Source organism: Dasypus novemcinctus, chromosome Y, assembly GCF_030445035.2.
Source record: "Dasypus novemcinctus isolate mDasNov1 chromosome Y, mDasNov1.1.hap2, whole genome shotgun sequence".
In the NCBI taxonomy this organism is placed as follows: domain Eukaryota; kingdom Metazoa; phylum Chordata; class Mammalia; order Cingulata; family Dasypodidae; genus Dasypus; species Dasypus novemcinctus.
Genome location: NC_092216.1, coordinates 6,407,413 through 6,413,447, shown reverse-complemented (window position 1 = coordinate 6,413,447; position 6,035 = coordinate 6,407,413).

Below are 6,035 nucleotides of genomic sequence, written 5' to 3'. Positions count from 1 at the left end.
ACATGAATTGAAAGTGAAATGAAAAAAATAAACATGATTTTCTCTGCCACCTAAATCAACATTGAAAATCTAGCCTAAGAGGCTGTGTAAAGTTGCCATGGACACATAGCTATTTTTACAATAAAGATAAAACCTACATCATTGCTTCATAATGATGTTTTGAGAACGTTTTGAATATCACTGGACTATCCATTCTTCTAAAACAGTGAAGTTATTAACTAAAGGTGTCAATTAAGGAAGAATTAGGATAGTTCAAAAAGAGGCTTTATTTGGATTAATGAAGATGGGGAAATTCATCTTCTGGAAAATGAACAATATCTGAAGCTTGAGTGAATTGATTTATAATATTTCATTAAAGTAGACATACCCAAAATCTTGCAGTGGTAAACTCAAATAAACGAAAAGAACAAAGTCAAAATTATCACAATTTATTTGGAATCTTTCATGAATTATTTAGATATGTAGAATGAATGACAAAAATGCAAAGTATGTGCCAATAAACAGTGTGCTTCTCTCCCACAGATAATTAATGTATTTCTGTCAGGAGACTAATTTGTTAATTGAAATGTTTATATCATCAAGGCTGATATACGTGGGAAGATTGTATAGAAAAGGGTTTTAGAGCACCTGTGATAAATACTAACTCCCTTCCTTAACTGTGTGACAAGGGAAAGTCATTTATTCTCTCTAAATCTCATTGTCCTCATTTGTAAAATGAAAGAAAAAAAAAAACAATAGAAATCCCAGATGGATGTTATGAGCAAATAAGATAATGCATGGAAAGCAGCGCAGGCTGGTATCCAAGTTTTCAATAGTAAGAGCTATGATTTTTATGATGGACTTAAGATATTGTTCACTGAGATAAATGCCGCTTAAAGGGTTTTCCACCTGTCAGAGAAAGAGTCAGTTAGAACAAGGAGCTGAGGCAAACAGCTGTGGGCAGAGAGTGCTGTATCTGGAAATGCTCATGGGATACATGGCTTATCGATGGGAGACTAACTGCTTGACTACTTTTGCTATTTCTTGTATGCAAAGTGTGCGTGTGTGTGTGTGTGTGGTTTGTATATGTGAGGGGACCATGTAGTCAAAATCAGTTCCCTGTGATCAGATCAAATTGGAGTCCTCAGGGAAGGAGAGTCCCAAACCCCACTCCATGTGTGAAGGAACTCTAGTGCTTTCAGGCGGGGCTTGGCTGTGGTTGAATGGTATGAATGGACAGTGGAAAAGATGTCACAGCACACCGTTCCATTGTATGGAGAGAGGAGACAGGACTCCGTGCTTGATGGCAGTATACTTGACTTTCATGCTCTGGTGCTCAGAAAGACTTTGCTCTAAGGCGAGGCAGATATCCAAACAGGTGGTGACTGATAATCACAGGGCAATAACGCCCATTAACTCCAAGGTGAAGCGTCTGTCACTAAAAGAAAGAAAGAGTCTAACGTAGGTATTTATTCACTTCCAAGACTGTTAATTGTGAAGACCAAAGAGGAGCAGCAGATCAACAGAGAAGACATTACACTATCAGCTATTTATTTAACGACAAATTGTTTTGTGCTCAATTGTGCGCAGTGGATTTCTCTTCTTCTTTTTCCTTTCTAACTATGGACTTACTAAACTGTCCCTAGAACATGACGTACCATATCAACAGTCCACAACAAATAATGTGAAAAATATTTAATGGAAATAGTCATTTTATATTTGATGCAGGAATATTGTAATTGGTAAGCTGATGATCCAACTATACCAATCATTGGGGGAAAATATCTTGAAATACAAAATTACAAAACAAGATCTTGTGTCTAAGACACTGTACAAAGATCAAGGCTCCCAAATGTAATCTACGATGTAAAAGAGTATAATTTAAAGAAACAAGAAACCTTCTAAGAAATTTCAATATTAAACTCAAAGCCTATAAATAATGTTGCATATTTTGTATAAGGTCACTGAAAAATCAAAAAAGGAAAGAATAAAGCCTTAGGAAATATATTCTAGAATAGAATGAAAGTGAATGAAAACTGGCATGTGTTATTTAAGGAAAAAAATAAATTGATCAAAAGCATGAACCTGAAGTTAACACTCCTTATAGAGTATTGTTCTGTGTACATCTACCTTGGTTTATTTTTGCCCATAAAATTATAAATAATGGCATTATGTCTGCCTAGGACAATATACATATAACCCTCTCTTTCTGCATCATTTTTTTTATATGACCTCAGAGGACCATTCAATTGGCAACAGTCTCAGTGACTTAGTAGATGTCTCTTACTATATAGAACACACAACTTGGTTGACAGATTTGGAAAAGTTGGAAGTGCTAGAATTTTAGTGAGAGGATTTAATTTCATTGTGACCCAAAGGATAAGTTCTGGTTTGTAGTACCTTCAGTCTCCTCAAAGTTTTAGAGGCCACTTTGAAAGAGAGTTAAGAGGAAACTTAAGAGATCAAAGGGAACTGTCATTTATGTTCAATTCTTCATGGTTTCCCATAGAGCAAAGTTTTCATTTTGGTTTCAAATACTGGGACCTTTAATTTAAAAATATATATATGACTATAATAAATATTTAGCTTACCTTCAGCCCTAGTAGTTTATTGAAATTATATTTCTCAATGAACTATACATTATCTTAAGTTATGAATTAGTAATCATAATATCAGTAATTTTTCAGTTTTATAGTAAAGTTGGGAAAGACCTTTATTAATATCAATACACACATATATAATACATTGCTTAGGGGATAGTAGATGCTATGTAAAATAAAAAAGATGGTGAAACAAGACTATTTCTCTTCCTCCAAGTTTACAACCTCTTTAGGAAAGCAGAAGACAATTAGAAAGATACATAACAATTGATGCTAGCATATGCTGTGGGTCAAATAAGGGGAATTTCGGATCTGTGGAGTACATGAAAATGAGAAAGTTTTAGGGGAGCAAGCAAGAACTTTGAAAGAAGTCTTCAAACAGGAAATAGAATATGATCTGACCTCCTTCTCCCAACATTTTATTGCAAAATTTTTAAACATTAAAGAACATTGAAAGAAATTTAAGGTGAACGCTATTATACCCACCGCATAAATTTACCATTAATATTTTACTATATTTATCAAATACATATACATTAGTACAGTTTCTTCCACATACTTCAGCATGTATAAAATTAACTAGATTTTAGGGAAGCAGCTGTGACTCAAGCAGTTGAACTCCCATTTACCATTTGGAAGATCTGGGTTCGATTCCTGGGACCTCCTGGTAAAAAAATTAAAGGCAGTCCAGACCTGCACGCTGAGGCACAGGCCCCCACACAGCATGGAGAAGAGACACAGACCCCCACGTGGCATGGAGAGACACAAGCCCCTGCGTGGCAAAGCAACACACAATGTGTGTGGCTGTGACAAGATAGGAAAACAATTAACTAGATTTTAATATTTGTTTAAAGCTTTCTGTGTAGATTTTACACGAAATGCTCAAATATTAAGCATATATTCCTTGAGTTTCAACATATGCACTTGCCTGTGAAAACCAAGTCCCTTTCAAGATAAACAGTAGCAGCTTCGCCCCAGAGAGTTCGCTGACGCCCCTTGCCAGTTAATTCCAGCTTCAACATCATCTCCATCCCCTATTCAAAGGCATCTCCTGTTTTGGTTTTTTCCCCAAACATAAATCAGTATTACCTGTTGTAAACACCATAAAAATGTAATACTACATGATTAGCTTTTGTGTAATACTTTCTTCACCTGACACAATGTTTTTAAAATTCATCCATGTTTTTGTGTGCGTTGTTAGCTTGTTGCTTTGCATTGCTGAATATTTGTATGAAAATTCCACCTTTTGTTTATCCATTCTGTTATTGATGTACACAAGGATGGCTTTGATTAGGGGGCTATTATAAACAAAGTTATATTATAAACATTCTTAAAAGTCATTTTGGAAACATTTGTTCCTATTTCTATCATATTAACTTAGTCATTCTAGCATATATATATATATACTTCCTGATTGCATTATAAATATTTTTTATCCATTTACTTTCAATTTCTTTGTCACTTCATATTTAAAGTGAATCTTTAAAGATAGTGTATGGTTGGGTCTTGCTTATTGAACCATTCTGATAAACTCAGTCTTTTAATTGTGGTGTCTAGTCCATTAATATTTATTGTAATTTTATAATTAAATTTGAATTTACAGCTATCATTTAAGTATCTTTTCTTTTTTGTTCCTTCTGTTCCTTTTTTTGCCTGTCTAGTTTGGGTTGTTGGAATGTGGGTTTTTAAAACTCCATTTTCAAGTGTATATAAGCTTTTATCCATCCCTCTGTCTATTTTTAGTGGGCTACAGAGTACATTACCACTCCTTAACTTCCAAGAGCCTACTTAGAGTTAATAGTGTACTACTTCACATAAAATGTGTAAATCTTGATACTGTACAGGTCAGTTTACTACATTACATAGATTTTTATATTTAGTAAGATATTTACAATTTATTGTGCTATTCATTCCTCCAGAAGATCCAAGTGGTCATTTGGTATCAATTTACCTCCAACTTTTAGCATTCCTTATAGTTCAAATGTTAAGGTGATAGACTTAGATTTTCTTTACCTTAAAATCTCCTTAGTTGTTATTCTTGAAGGATATTTTGGATAGATATAAAATTCCAGGTTTTGATCTTTTACCCAAAACTTTAAAACTTTTGTTCCATTTTTTTGTGTGTCCATATTTCTGATGAGTACTCAGTGGTCATTTAAAGTAATGTGCCAGTTTTTTCATCTGGCTTCTTTCTCTATCTATATAAATTATTTATATACAGAGAGAGTTGTTTCTTAGCAACTCAACTCTTGCAGGTTTACACATTTTCTTTGTATTTTTTCTTCTGGGGTTCATTAAATTTTTGAATATGTAAATTTATTTCTACCACCACATTGGAGGAATTTTCTTCAAATATATTTAATCACCATTTTCCCCCTCCTCTCCTATCGGAACAACACCAGCATGTTTTGTACTTTTTAAAATATTATTTACTGTGTTTCTGGTCCCTGTAATTATACTTATTTTTTCCATTTATTTTCTCTCTCTTTGCCATTTGGATAATTTCTACAAATATATCTTCATTTTAACTGACTTTTTACTCTGGCATCTCCATTCTGCTAATAAACTCATTCAGTTAACTATTTATTTCATGTATTGTATTTTTCATTTTCAATATTTCTGTTGGTTATTCTTTTTCATTGTTTCTCTTTCTCTTCCAAAATTCACTATATTTATTATCTCAGTCATGAGGAGCACATTTTCCATTTTACAACTGACCATATTGGAAAAGCTGCTACAAAATTCTAGTCTGGTAATTATAATATCTGATTGATCCTGGTGAAGAAATCTCTAATTGATGTCTTCTCTCTTAAGAATAGGGCACATATTCCTTATTTTTTGTTTGTTAAGTAATTTTGGATTTCCTCCTGGATGGTGTGAATGTTAGGTATTGGAGACTCAAGATTCCTATTTGTGTTGCTTTTATTAGTTTATTTTGTGAATCAACTAATTTGACTGGATTCAAGTTTCATTCTCTCTCTCTCTGGAATGACAGCTCAAATCTCAGTTTAGTTCTTCTTGTTTGAGGTGTTTTGTCTCTGCATTTCACATATGTGGTCAGCTAGAAAGTTGAACAGAATTTATACACAGAATTCAGGATTTCCTGCTCTGCATCTTTCTTTCTGGGACTTATACCTTCTCTTTACAGAGGCTACCATTGTCCCAAATTCTGTCTTTTATTTCTTCGTGCCATAAAGACTGAATACTTTGTTGCTGAATAAGTGGATTTACTACCTAATGTGCACAAAGATCAATTCTGTGATGCCAGGATTTCAGAGAGAGAAAGAGCTTTATTAGGAGGTACCAAACAAGGAGACAGGAGCACAAACTCAAATCTGTCTCCTCGAATTGGACATACTTAGGGTTTTTATGGAACTAAACAAAGGGAGGTGGGATGAGTGATGAAAGCTAAGTTGACATATTGTGATTGATTGTGTATACATTCAAATTAAGGAT